This window comes from Theobroma umbraticum, unplaced genomic scaffold (assembly GCF_002168275.2).
Source record: "Theobroma umbraticum cultivar Fairchild unplaced genomic scaffold, ASM216827v3 scaffold_86.0, whole genome shotgun sequence".
In the NCBI taxonomy this organism is placed as follows: domain Eukaryota; kingdom Viridiplantae; phylum Streptophyta; class Magnoliopsida; order Malvales; family Malvaceae; genus Theobroma; species Theobroma umbraticum.
This window is the reverse complement of record NW_018397263.1, coordinates 7,045,465-7,060,779: the sequence shown is the minus strand read 5'-3', so window position 1 is coordinate 7,060,779 and position 15,315 is coordinate 7,045,465. Positions and strand designations below refer to the sequence as shown.

Below are 15,315 nucleotides of genomic sequence, written 5' to 3'. Positions count from 1 at the left end.
GCAAAGGCTATTGGTAAAGAAAATGTGCATGAAACAATATTGGGTAATAAAATGGCCGAATGATGGAATGACAAGTGGAAATTAAAAGAGATGAAATGAAATGTGAATTGAGATGAAATGAAAGGAAAATGTTTCCATTTGCTTGGGCAATCCGTCCATGAAAGAAAAGTAAAGGAAAAGAAGACTTTCACAAGACCATTTTAAACAAAATTCTTGTGATATCTGCCCATACTAAAGAAAGAGCAAACAAGTGACTTGCCTTGAGAAATCTACCCCATTTGGAAGAGAAATGAATAGAGAATGGCTTGGTGAGGCTTCCACCTGAGAAGAGAGAAAGAGTTGAGTGGAAAGGCAAGCTAAGTGAAGGCTTGATTTTGGAGGAGGTTGGAGCAAACCAAAAAGTTTTCACTTGCATGCCATTGTTGGAGCTTGAAAGAGAAAGTGGAGGATTGGCTTGGTGATCCTGAGGTAAGAAAGATGAAAGTTATTATTTTGTTTGAATGCATGCTTTATAAGCCGATTGTGATGTGAGATTGTGCTTGTGGTAGCAAGGATCTATAAAGATTCAAAGAACCCGATGCATGCATGTTGGTGGATCTTGGAATGTATGGTGATTTTGAGCTAGACAAGTAATGGGTAAGTGTTTTAGTCTTGAAATCACAAGTAAACAAGGAAAATAAGATGTGTATTAAATGTCTATGCTTGTGGCAGCAATGGTGACCAAGGATGTGAGGGAATTGTGAATTGTATGTGGAATTCAAGCTAAAATCGAGAAGTAAGCATGCAAATTGACTATATTGTGTTGTGTTGGCTTTGGTTGGTTGAGATATATGGATTGTATGTTAAGTGATTGTGAATAATGTTGATAAAATTTATGAAATTAGGTTAAGGAATTGTTGATTGATATGCTACCCGTATGTGAGTACAATTAAGTGAATTGGGTTTCAATTGTTGCTAGGAAGTGTGTGAGAAAGAGAAGTTTGCTGTGGTGGCATGCTGGATGAGGTAATGGGTGACTGGCATGTAGAATTAGCTAGATACACACCCGAATCAATAGCAACGTAATGTCCCATTATTGTAAGGTGAGTAAGGGTGTCTGTTTCAAGTTCTATAAACTATATATTGATATTCGATAAATAAACATTGTCAGTTTTCTTTAAAGTGCCATTGTGAATAGCATGAGTTCTTAGCCTTGGTAGGCGATTTTAAAATGAAATTACAATCGATTATATGATTATTGTGGAAAGCATGAGTTAGTAGAATGCTAAGCACTTGTGAATGCCGTGTTTTTAGAAATGTTTTGTATATATAAATATATACAAGTTATATATGTAAAGTATTTTAGAAACTAGGAAACAAGCCGTTTGCAATGTTTTGCATCAAAAATCATGCCTTGTGTCTTTGTGTGACATGCATAGTTAAAAGCACTTGTTAAATCGTTTAAATGCAATTTTTGAGAATTAGTTTTAGTCCGATCTTTATAGAAGTGTTTACACCATGCATTTAAATGTGAAAAGCAATAATTTGAAAATTATTGAACCTTGCTTTCAAATGATTTAAAACAAAAGACTTGGAAACCTCGATTTGGTATTGAAAACGATTTTGACAAACTGAGAAGGTCGAGAATAGGTCGAATGCCACATCCAGATAGTGTGACCCTTGCGTACAAGTAAGCTTTAGCTAGAGAATCTATGGGTCATTGACGGGGCTATTAGACGTGGCTGGGGCCATGGTCTATGATATATACGTGGCAAGGACATAGGTTGATATATGCAGCTAGGCCATAAGTTGATATACGTGGTTGCAACCACCTCATTTCTCTAATATCTGCCAACATCGTCGACACTACCATGGCTGTGGGAATTTGATGGAGCGAAGCTCCCAAATTGTTATTACATGGAAGTGGGTCCACGAATTGATTACTATGCTTACCTACTCGAGAGCCTTGAGAGTTTTTAGACTCATATTCTTTTGCATAGTGGAGAGTTAATGTTTTTCCATAGCTTCCTCTATTTGATTAATAGCTTTCAGTGCTTTATATGTGAGAATGAGTTGATTTATGTGGATGTTAACATTGATTTTGACATGCCACTCATTTTGGGAGTTGCATACTTTTATACAGTTATTTCCATTTTGTTGGAAAAAGATGATTTCGGTGATTAAAATTTATTTTGCTAAGCTTGTTTTTGGCAATGTTTTGCTAATGAGAGTACTACATTATGATTTTATAACATCATTTTTTTACAAGGCACAAATACGATACTTATGATTTGGTTTTATAAGATTATCATTTTATATTTTGGTTTTATTATTCAAATGATCTGCTTTAAGCTTGTTTCCCATTTACACCCTACTCACTGAGTCGATGGTCACTGACTCTGTGAGACTCACCCTCTTATTTCCTTTTTGCGGATAGTGATTAGCCTAGCATGCATTCATCGGCATTTATAGTCCACTGCGGATAGGTAAAGGCATCTCATAGCACTTTATTCCGAATCACTCCACTGCTAGAGGTCGAGTCTTGCATAGCATGATGTATTTGTAAATAGTGACAATGTAAATGTGTAGTTGGATACTATGGACTTTAGTGTATTCTAACAATTATGATGAATAAAAGATAAGATAGCTTATTTCGATTTATGTTCAATTCTTATTACAAAAAGTTTTATGGTTCAAAGTAACTTCATAGATTGATGGTATGAATATGAAGTAATAACTAATATTTCAATTAAGGCTTGTTCGGGACTTAGCGAGTTTTTCAGCGAGACTCGGATGCTAGTAGCGATCGAGGAGTAGTCATTACAAATTTGACTTAGGATATTGTAAATATGCTTCTAGAAAATCTAGTAAAAAGTCAATCAAAACCCTAAGTATAAAAATATTGAGTGGGAGAGGATATTAATAATCCTAGAGTCCACAGTCTCTATTGTTGGCCCATTGGCATGTGAAACATGTCACTCCCTATAGGCAGATATGAATCTAGATCATGACGAACTGGGTCTCTGGAAGGATAAATAATTTTAAGTGGATTATGAAGTGAGGCCTCTCATAAAGGCTTACTAAGAAAGAAACAATGGTTGTTACAATCAACATGAATATACTATTAACTTGCCTATAGTAGCTCTATTAGTAAACTTCATGGACCAAATGAAAACACGCCTTAACCATGTTAAGTATGAAGATACTAGGCAACATTGTTAAGTGGGAGGGTCCTAGTTTGCTTGGTAGTAAATAATCACGGCCCATAGTTGGTTAATTTATTATAGAAAGGTAGATGACCATTGAACTAATAATACAATTTATAGTGTTTTACATATTGTCATCATGCATACATGCATCATGAAATGTTCAAGTCCATAAATAACGAGTATGCTTAAATAATTTCAAAATGTACTTTTAGAAACATATCTGCATCACAAATATGAATCCACTTTCAATTTTGCTGAATAAATGCACTTTGAATGGTGATAACTACACTGAATGGAAAAGAAACCTTAATATCATCCTTAATTATGACAAGATCACATGAGTTCTTTCTGATTATGAGCTTGAAGCAATAACTCCCTAATCAACTCCCCAAGATATTGAATATCACAAGAAATGGCATGATTCAAATGAGTTGGCTAAATGCTATATACTGGCCTCTATAAACAGCATATTGAAGAAACAGCACGAAGGCATAGGTAAAGCTACTAACATAATGTTGCACCTACATGAGATGTTTAGTACAAGAAACAAGGTTTGCTAAGGTGAAAGCAACCAATGCTTTTGAGGACCTTAGGCAGAAACCTGAGGAGCTAGTTAGAGATTACATACTGAAAGTGATATCTTGTCTCAATGAGGCAGAACTAAATGGTGTTGAGATAGATGTGAAAACGCAAATACCAATGATCGTTCATAGCTTGAATTCATCATTTTCACAATGCAAATTGGATTATGAATTGCACACTAGGGCTTACACCCTAAGTAGGCTAATGAATGATCTCCAAAATGTGGAAGAGGTTCTTGATTTAAAAAAATAACTTGAAGCACATGTAGTTTCCACATTAAAGCTCAAACCCAAGGGTGAAAAAAAGATAGTTGGAAGTAAAAAGACTTTTAAGGGCTCAATGGGAGCAAAGAAAAAGCCTATGAAGAAAAAAACTGTTTCAAAAGACAATACCAAAAGAAAATGTCTCCATTGTGGTGTGAAAGGACATTGGAAGCGAATTGCATAGTTTACTTTGAAGAAATCCAAATGAGTAAACAAGGTATGGGCCTTTTCTAAATATTTTAGAAGCTTGTTTAGTGGTTGATTCTACTGATACTTGGATAGTAGATTTTGGAGCCACTAACCATGTTTGTAATATTTTATAGGGGTTTCAACAAAGGAGAAAACTAAGTAAAGGGCAGTTTCGGATGAGGATGGCAAATGGCACATTTGTTTTAGCATTAACAATGGGAGCCATTACTCTTCAATTTCCTTATGGCCGTAGCTTAGTTTTGGAAAATGTTTATTACATTCTGGAGACTTATAGAAATTTGATTTTTATCTTTTGTTTGATAAAGTGAGGATAGTAAGTTTATTTTAGTGAGACACTCTCTGTTTATTTCAATAAGGATTTTATTTGTTCTAAAATTGTAAGATATAATCTTTATTTCCTTGAAACTATGACTTATTCTACAAATGCTATAGAAGCAACATGATTTAGAACTGAAAGAGTCAGAGAATCTAGTATAAATCAAAATTATCTTTGGCATTTGCGTTTAAGTTATATCAATCAAAATAGACTCAATAGGCTTATAAAGGATGGTATTTTACTAGACATGGTTAAGGGTCCTTTGCTAGTATGTGAGTCTTGTATTGAAGCTAAAATGACTAAAAGGCTTTTCAAAGCAAAAGGTAACAAAATGCCAAACGGTCCAGACTTGGTGCACACAGATGTGTGTGGGCCAATGAACGTAGAAGCTAAAGGAGGTTAGAAATATTTTATAACCTTTATTGATGATTACTCAAGACATGGCTTTATTTATTTAATGCACAGAAAAAGTGAATCCTTTGAAAAGTTGAAAGAATTCAAAGCCAAAGTTGAAAAGCAACTAGGCAAGCCATTGAAAAAACTTCAATCAGATTGAAGAGGTGAGTATTTATCAAATGAATTTTAGCAATATCTCACTGATAATGGGATAATTTCCAATTTGTCAGCACGAAGAACATCTCAACATAATGGTGTAGTTGAGAAAAGAAATAGGACTCTTTTAGAAATGGTTAGATTAATGATGTCCAATGTTAACCTTTCAATCTCATTCTAGGGATATTGTATGCAAACTACTATGTACTTGCTCAATTTCACTCCATCTAAGGCTATGCCTAAGACAGCAAAGGAGTTGTGGATTGGGCATGAATCATTTGTACATCATCCGCAAACTTATGGCTGTCCTACATTTGTTTTAAAGCCTAAGTCCATAAAGATGGAACCAAAGACTAAAGTGTGCTTGTTCTAAACAAGAAAAAGTTAGCTTTCAAAATTGATTCTTTTATTTCCTCGTGGCTATGATAAATTAACCATTTGAACAATCTTGAAATTTAGAACTTACTTAAATAGTCCAAATTCATTAATAGCAAGCTTTATATGTCTTGACTACTTGAATTGATGTTTCTTAAAGCAAACTGAGCATACGTGAGAGAAATGGTTGCCATCCTAGAGCTTATAATGAGTTATGAATTGAACAAGTTTTACTACATGATTAGAATACTTTTCAACTTTTTCTTTTTGGATGTGCATGATGGCTTGCAAGCTTGAATGATCATAAGGGCATTTTTGATACATAATTGATGAATAATTGAAAATAAACCTTGCTATGCTTAAAAATGATTAACTAAGCTTACTACACATTTCATAAATCATTTAGAACATAATTGAATGACTTTGATCTCATTATTTTGCATGAAGCATGTCAAACTCAAATCTTCTAAGTTTCAACAGCAAAGCTTTTGAAAAGAGAAATTAAATTTTTGTCAAATGATTTTCTTACAAAATCTTCATGATTTCATTTGATTTCATTTTATTTATCCTTGATTTTGATGATATAGCTTTGTTGAACAAATTGTTTTTGATACATGCATATAAATTCCTTATTCGTTGGTGATTTTCTCATGCTTTGTGGAATTAATTGAAAGTATTTTCTTAAGCATGATCTTAAGCATTATAATTTGGCATTGATGACATTTTTCAAGCAAACGAACCAATATTCCTCGAATGCTTGACATTCTTGATGTAACAATGATTTTAATGATATAAAACATGAACAAATGTGCCTTGTGTTGAAAATGCTGTCATGACATGTTGTTACAAATGAATGCTTGAATGACTTCAAGGGCATTTTTGTTCATATGCTGAAAATGTTGAAAATGTTAAAATTTGATGCTAATTAGGCTTGAATTTATTGTTTCTCATGTGCATACACTGAATTATCATTCCTTTAGAATTGAAATATTCAAATGCTTAGTCTAGAATCAATTCTTGAAATATGGTTCATGTTTGTGCTTAAATGATTGTTTCAAGATTGAATTATTGCCTAAGCTTCTCAATTTGATTATGTTGAACTCAATGACCTTCATGAAGAATACTTTTAGTTCATCTTTTGTTTTGGGTCAAGTCACATGCTTACATAACATCTAGTCTTGCTTGACCTTAATGTTTAAAGTCTAAAACTTGACTTGAGTTATTCATTTAAATATGAATTTGATTGTCAAGTTTGATCATGACCTATATTTTGATGGCATATTTGAAATGTTTTTGAACATGCTTTTAAAAGTGAACTATGTCTTCCATGAGCTAAAATGTTTGCATGATCTAAAGACTTTGTATGCATCCAACTTGAGCTTATAAGTTACTAATTGAATGCTCATTTTTTGAATTTTGACAATTGATATTCATTGATGCTTGGATGCTTACTTTAGATATATCAACGAGTTGAATGCTTTAGATATATTCATAAGTTGAATGCTTAGGAATGGTTGTTGAGGAATAGTTGAAACTCTAAGAATTTTGCTAGATTAAAGATTTGCATGTTGGTAGAAATCGACTCTTCAAAGGTGAGTGGGTGCACTTTTTCTAGTATGTTATACAGTAAAGTTAGCATGATTTATCAATTGGTATTTATTGCATAAATTGAATATTGTGCTTGAATTGATAAATCTAATTGGTTGTGCACAAATGATTTTGACAAGGCTTTTGAATCTATAATGTAAGTAAATATCTATATTACATATTAGTTTACAACAAGTAGGGTCAGGCCCTTCCAATTGATTGTGTTCAAAAGTTCTTTGATTACTCCAGCCTACGGGCTAGTGTAGGTAACGAGACTTCTCTTTGAAAAACTGAATATGGATGATGTAATGCCTATAAAATGTGAGAAATGTGTGTTAGTGTAGAACTCTCAAAGTGAAATATACCAAAAGGGTGGTGAATTGGTATTTATAATAATTTCTTTTAAAATCTAGTTATCAAGATTAAAACTTTTTCATCCAAAAATATTTTCTTGCATCAAAAACAATTTTAACAATAAATCACTTAAGCACAAAAACAATATATCAAGATAAATATTTTTCCTAAGTTAAATGCTAGCTATGAAAGGTAAAAGAAAAAATATTTTTTAGTATAAAATAATAAATCAATATAAAATTATTTTCCTAAGGCAAATATTAACAACTAATAATGCGAAAAATTAAAAAGAGACACAAGAAATTTATAATGGTTTAGCTTTTTTGATGCCTACATCTGCTCTCTTGGTAATCAAGGAATTTCAATCCACTATCAATGATTCTTGCTTTTTAACAAGATAAAGCAATAACCCTTACACACTCCATGAAAGATTCTTTCTTTTTCACAAGATTTAGCAATAACCCTTACAATGGCTTTTTCATGAGATTAAGCAATAACCTTTACACAATCCACAAAGGGGATTCTTGCTTTTTCATGGAATCTAGCGATAGCCAACACACAATCTACAGAGGGATTCTTGCTTTTTAAATGGGAAGTGATAACCCTTACAAGGTAGCTTTTCAAGGTTAATCTATAACCTTTACAAGATGTGTGTACAAAGGAGTAATAGAAAAGATTTGCCTCTCAAAGGCTAGATATTAGAGATTTTAGCTTGGCTACAGTGAGAAAAGAAATTTCAGCTTGAAAGAAGCAAGGATTAAAATTTCAAAACTTGATGGAAGACTAAAAGATGCTAGAGAGTGTAGATGAGCTTTTAGGTAGTTTCTATAAGGTTTAAAGCTTTTGTTTAGGTCTTCTCTTGCGTCAAAATGGCTTAAATACGTTTATTTATAGTTAAGGCAAGATTTGAAGCCATTAGACACAAGTTTGAATTAAATTTGACCGTTGCTAAAGCTTGAAGGTCAACTACAATGCTCCTAGGATCAAGTATGCTATTCAAATTTCCTAAATCAGGGCTTTCATAGTCAAGGATAATCTTCCTCTAGGCAATCAATCTCCCAAGAGTGTGTTTCTTGTAAGTCAGGGCTACTACGGATGACTATGCTTCCTCTATAGTCGACTATGGCTGTGTAATCTTGATTTTTCTTGCCTCAGACTTCTTAGGGTTGACTATGCTTCCTTTACTATCAACTATGGCTGTGTAATCTTGACTTTTTATTACCTTTGACTAGTCGAGGTCAACTATGTCTGTTCAAAACATGATTTTCTTGAGCTTCCTGGAGTAGTGCCGGCTATCAATATTTCAGGGTCAACTATGGCTTTATAATCTTCAAGTTTTGCACTATTTTCGCCTTTGGATCATCTAACGTTCCTCTTGGATCGACTCTTGGCTCATGTCTTGAGGTTTCCTTAGCTTTTCAATGCTTCTCTCCAGTTACTTCCTTCTTTCCTTGTTCTTACATTCAAATAACATTTCAACACATGTTTGCTCTTGCATTTTTAATAGAATATGCATTGTTTGAAAGCTTGTGAGATGTTTTCTAATGAAATATAGCGTTTCAAACAAATATGTAACCTTAAGGGATGAAAATTTTTTTTTAGCCAATTTCAAATGCTTGACATTAAGTTCAAGAAAATATATGATTTTTTCTCAAATCAAAGCATGATGTAACTCATGGCTAACAATCTCCCCTTTTTTGATATGAGGAAAACATGAGGATATTGCATTTGACATTTTTTGAAACCTCTCCCTATCTAAATTAGTCTCTATGCCCTTTTTGAAAACACTTAAGTGGAAATGAGAAAGGTATAAGAAATGAATGTGAACTTTGAAAATTCTCCCTCTCAATATATACATGAAGTTCAAAAATATTGTCAAGGCAAATTTAGCTAATATGAGAGTATTATAATGTGCTTATAAACTATTACATCCCATTTCTTGGAGGAATCGCAATCGGTGCATGGACCCGAACAAGCATAACACATTAGGCTTAAGCAAGACTCTTATCATTGACATTGGTAAGCATTCATCATTTTATGCAGAAGTGTCTTATAACATCCATCAACATACAATATCATCATGCACGCATTTATAAAACTCATTACACAATTAAGGAACTTCTCAACTTAATTGTGTAAGCTCGAGAATTTTATATATATTAACAAGTGCCATTATCATGAAGCATGATAACATTAAACAATAGCAACACCCTCGAGTGTCCACGTAGGTTTTTGAGCCATCATCATAATGTCATACATAACATTATCAATGTAAAATGCCCAAACATTGGCAACATTAACATAAGCATGCTTTTAGTTTGTAAAATAAACGCATGGTAAGATTTACTCATCAACTAAACATGACTCAACCTCTAGGCTGCTAAATCACCTACCAAAAGAGGAATGGATCACGTCTCTGTGACGTTGGCTACTATCAAGTTTTACATGCCATCATTGATCTGTAAAAAAAATAATTGGGCAAAATAGTATGTAAATCACAAAGACTCGGTGAGTAGATATATGAAGGGGATAAGAGTAATTTGTAAATATGCACTTGAAATCTCATGCCATTCATAAATCATTAAATTATATGGTCCATGAAACATGGTATTTAAACACAATTTAAATAGCATTTGCATGACATCAAATTTACATAACTTTTAGAAAACTTTTTGCCTTTGAAAACCTTCAAAACAAGTCAAAAAATACCATTCTTTGACTCATTTATCAATAGATGATCAACATTTATCTACAGATTTGAAGGAGAATGCTTTCTGTTGTATTTTATCTTTTATCTATTGATAAACGTTCTACCTGTATTGATAGATAGCCTCTGGAATTTTGTTTTCTGGGAAAATTCTACTTTTTTGCCATTTCTTGAATCCATGTACCTCTTGAAGTTATCTTTAAGGCTCAGTTTACTTCACCAAGCTCTTTCTCATGCCAACACAAAATTTAAATAGTAATCAATACTCAATTGAATTTAGCTCATAACATTTCATAAATGCATGATAGTCATAAGCATTCCATTTACATTAATTCACACATTCAATAATCACAAATCATACAATGTGATGGTATGACCCCTATCAACCTTAGGCCTGGAATGTACAGTCCCATTGCAACTCAGATGTTTATGATGTATCACAAGACTGAAGTCGTCACTTGCACCATGTGAGAGTGAAATTACCCCTCACTCAAGTCAAGCAATCATATTCATATCATTAGGTATGTGGAATGTCCATTAGATACATGCTTACCATCTCATAAGGTATGTGCAATGTACATCATTACTTATCTCATGACATCTCCTCATGACCATTCCCCTTTCTCATGTAGTATGGAAAACAAACTTTGAACACATAATCTCATGGAAATCATTATGCTTTCTCAATTGTCTCATGTGGTATATGGAATACACATTATATACATAAACATACCATCTTAGATGGAAAATGATCAAGCAATCCATCACACATTTCATGCCAACATATCTAGCATGTACATTTCAATACTCATGCATTAATCATAAATCATATCTCATGCTCACACTAGACTAAAGATCGGAGTCATTAAGTGCTTCAAACATTAAAGTGCTTGTCCCCCTTGTTAAAAGCTAGTACATAGTAGAAAATTTTTGTACATGATAGATTTGTAAACATTTTGAAAATCATTGCATCAATCATGTCACAATCACCAATAATTTTTTCTCTTAGAAAACCATTTTCATTCTTGAAACCCAAGTCATTTGATAAACCATTTTAGAGATATCATTTCAACATACATAAACAATCATTTCCAAAGAAATCATGCTAGTTTTATAATTCAAAATAATTTGAAAGTGGTGTAGCCATTGACCTTGATCGAAGACTAAATCACAACTTTTATCCGGTTATTTCCTCATAGTTTTTGATAATTCCTATCACAAAATAATCGTAGAAATCAATTTCTAGTCTAACAACCTTGGAATAATTAATCTACGAACTTTTGAAAGTTACTCGAATAAAACTAAGTTTATTTTCTCGTACTAAACCCATTATAAAATCAATAAACCTTCGACTTTTAGCTTAAGTGACTTGAAAATCCATAAATCCTATAACTTTAATCCTCTAATAAAATTTCAAGGCCAAGAAACAAGATCTCTAGAATAAAAATTACAAGCTTTAATGTTTACAAAGCTTAAAAGTGTCATTGTTTTCATTAAATCATAAAAGGAAGCTTAGATCCATTAAAAGGATGATTTTTGCTTACAAATGAGTTGATAGTGTTTTAGAAGAGGCTTGCACTGTAAAAAAATGGGTTAAGGGTTAAAAAGCCCCAATAAATGTTACCTATTTAAAGCATGGCTCATGAAAAAACATTTTTACCCTTTTTTTTTCTTAAAACAACGTCATCTATAGATAGATCAAGAGCATCTATCGATAGATGGGCTCTAGAACCATTTTAAAAAGACCTCAAGTTTCTTTTTATCAAGAGATTCCACATATTTATCGATAAATAGGTTCATCTATCAATAAATGATGAACATCTATTGATAGATATGTATCAAAGTTATTTCTAAGCTCAACAAAGAACATCCATTGATAGAGGATGAACCTCTATCAATAGATAAGCTCTAATAGTTAAAAATGTTGGCATTAGCCATGCAGCCAATTAGGATTAGTTAAGGATTGATTCTAATCATGCAATAATATCATTCATGTCGAATGACTAGAGGTTTTCCTTCATCAATAAGACATCAATTATAATGACTTATAAGTCTTGTTGGATGAAGTCCATGAGATTAATAAGCCTTGCAAGGGAGCTATAATGGATTGCAATTATGAGATCCTTATGTATCAAAGCATAATCTCAAAATATTCTTGGTCAATGTATCTTTGACGCTAGACATCAATGATGCTTAGAGACTTGTATATTCTATGCTCCTTACTTTGGAAGCAAGCAATCAATCTCATAGAATGAAGTATAAAGATACTTGGAACTAGAATGTAGGTGTTACCTACGAGAGCAAGTTCACTGAACATGACCTACCATGAGAAGTGTATTTGGTAATATAATTTAGTGTCTATGCAACACTTTTCATGTGTCAGTTGTGTAAATACTCCTTAGACTTGAGACACTAGGTTGTCTTATATGTGGAATGCTATGCTTTAGCTTCATCCTTATTGGTGCCTAACCAAGGATGCCAAAATCGAATGCTTTTGTGTATAGGATGAAATATGTGAAGTAAATGAGTGGTCAATATAGGAATCATCACCTTAAGTGTTTTAGAGAAAATATCCTATCAGATATTGGTTAACATTAGCTTATTGAAGTCCTTGGCTAAAACAACCTAGGGATTATGAAAAGGTTTCACAAGTCTTTACAAAGCTAATGCTATAACTGCAAGAATAAATATGAAGGTCAATAAGAGTAGACATTGTACCAAGCTATTATCATCTCTAAGATATATGATGAGGGAATGAATTACATTGATAAACTGTACACTGAAAGGTTGTCAAAGAACTCTTTGACTCTTTTAACAATTGGGTGGCCATGATGCATTGCTAGATGCCAATCTTGGTCTATGGAATTAACTATAAATTATTTGACTGAAATTTGTATTAATTAATTAAGTCATTAATCAATTCTATTGCCAACATGTTAGGAACCTAATGGGTTACACACAGTGATTGCATTTGAATTAAATTGGGAAAGTGATGATTTAAATAAGACTTGAATCACATGCTAGGTAATTAACCTTTATAAACTTTATTAAAAGAGTTTAATTAGGTTTTAGGCATAATTATAAATAGTTATAGTTATAGGGCCTTTATTGCAAAATATAAAGGAAATTAATTATGATTTAATTTCCAAGTACATAATTAAAAAGAGTTTAATTAAGTAATGGGCCTAATATTATAATATGTTATAATATTAAAGGCTTAATTGCAAAATTGAAGCTATTTTAACCTAACTATATAAGTCACTTTTTAATTATTTTCCATATGAGAATTTTTTAAAATTGGAGAAAACTTAGTTTTTGTCAAAAAAGAAACAAAAACATTTTCTATCTTTGTTGCCACTTCTTTTGTGTGAAAGAGAAAATTTGAAGCAATTTTTAAGAGAGGTTTGACTAGGATTTTGAAAAAGAAGAAAAGGACAATTGTTGTCCTCTTTGCTACCACAAAATATAGTTAAAAACTCACTCCTTTGTTGAAGGTTCATGTGCAATCGTGTGTTCTACTGTTGGAGGCCAAACACTTGATTAGCTAGGGTTTTTGCTCCTTATGGTGTTTGTGGGATAGCTTCAGGAAGTGCCATTGTGATTACAAAATTACTTTGCAAGATATCTTTCAAAATAATAATTAATTTTGTTCTTTTATGTGTGAAATATGACCAGGGTGATCCATGGGTGGAGGCATGTTTTGGTTGTTTAGTTTTAAAGTTTTATTTTTCTTTCCATTGCATATTTTGAGCATGCCATCCGTAGCCAAACCCATCAGTGGTATCAGAGCCTTTCTTAGTTTGATTTTAACATAGTTTTATGTCTATTGCTGTTAACGCCTTGTTGAAAAGGAATATGAGGTGTTCAGGTTTTAGTCTACACAAAGTAGTAAGCTTTAAAGTTTTACAATTTGTTCTAGTTATTTTGATTTTTAGATAGATTTTAATTTGTAAATTTTAAAATTTATTTGTCATTATATTAATCTCATCTTAATGTCAAAATATTGCAGATTAACAAGTGCATGAGATGCACAAATGAATTCAGCAAATAAAGATTCGATCTCATGACATTATAGTGTGATTTAAATGGTAGAATCCGATTTTGTCCAGCCATGGTATTGGTCCAATTTCAGACATAAAAGTGAGGTTTAAGAGTCTCATAAAATACAGTTAAATTAAGGGATCAATACACATTGGAAATCTTCCAAGATGGGTGATTATGTGTGGCTAATGGTGGAGGTAATGCTACCAAAACGTGGCTGAAACAGCCTACTGTTTGCAGCAATGACAGTCGCAGTTTTGTTTAGCTTGGCAACCAAAAAAGGTCTAAATTTGTGCAATTAGTTGCATCAATTGGCTAAGGATTCTTTTATGAAAAGGTTCCATAAATTATCCAAATTGTTGCCAAGAATTGTAAGGATTTAAATCCCCAGAATTAAGCCTTCATAAAACTGAGTTAGTGGAGTCAAAACTGTCGCTGCCTCTACAGCAACAAGCCACAATTCTGAATTTTTTTGATAGCCAAATATGTTTTCTAAAATCTTGAAAATTACTATGGAATTCTCACATAAAATTTATATCAAGGAAATTTAATTAGGAAGTAAAATCCTGATTTTTTGCCACCAAATAGCTTTAAAAGAAAGACAAACTTGGAACTGCCACTGCAAATAAAGGTCATGGTTTTGAATTTTTTTTGATAGCCAAAAGCATCTCCTAAAATCCTAAAAAAAATTATGGAATAGTTCCATGGGTTATCTATCAGGATAAATTTTATTAGGGATTAAATTCCTAAGTTTTTGTGACAAAGAATTTCAAAAGTACTCAAACACTGATTCTGTCACCGACAGATAAAGGTCAAGATGTTTTAATTTTTTGAATAGGCTAATAACCTCTTAATATCCTGAAAATTTATTCTAGAATAGTAAATGAGTTATCTATTAGGCTATATTTTATTGGAATTAAATTCCTAAAGACACACCACCATAGCGCCACGCAATTTGAACATGTCTGCGGCTGTCTGCAGTAGGACATTGTATTGGTTAAGACATACAATTTGTCCAAATTTTACACCAATAAATGATCAATTAAATTAGTTAATTGGCTGAGGATAAGTTATGGAATTAGTTCCATAATTATGCTAATTTTTTGACTTGTTTAATTTAAGGATTATGATTCCTAAAAT

At 32.4% G+C, this 15,315-nt stretch overlaps 1 long non-coding RNA gene across 3 annotated transcripts; it reads left to right on the top strand.

Annotated features, from left to right (window-relative positions):
- The first annotated feature begins 211 nt into the window (after positions 1-211).
- On the top strand, positions 212-14,366 carry LOC110420855 (uncharacterized). Of its 3 annotated transcripts, none has more exons than XR_002445586.1 (4): positions 212-468; positions 553-636; positions 963-1,082; positions 14,144-14,366. It is a non-coding gene; the product is annotated as an uncharacterized LOC110420855 (long non-coding RNA). The 3 variants fall into 3 exon arrangements; XR_016351487.1 differs by having other exon boundaries at positions 959-1,082; XR_002445587.1 differs by having other exon boundaries at positions 549-636; positions 959-1,082.
- The last annotated feature ends 949 nt before the right edge of the window (positions 14,367-15,315 follow it).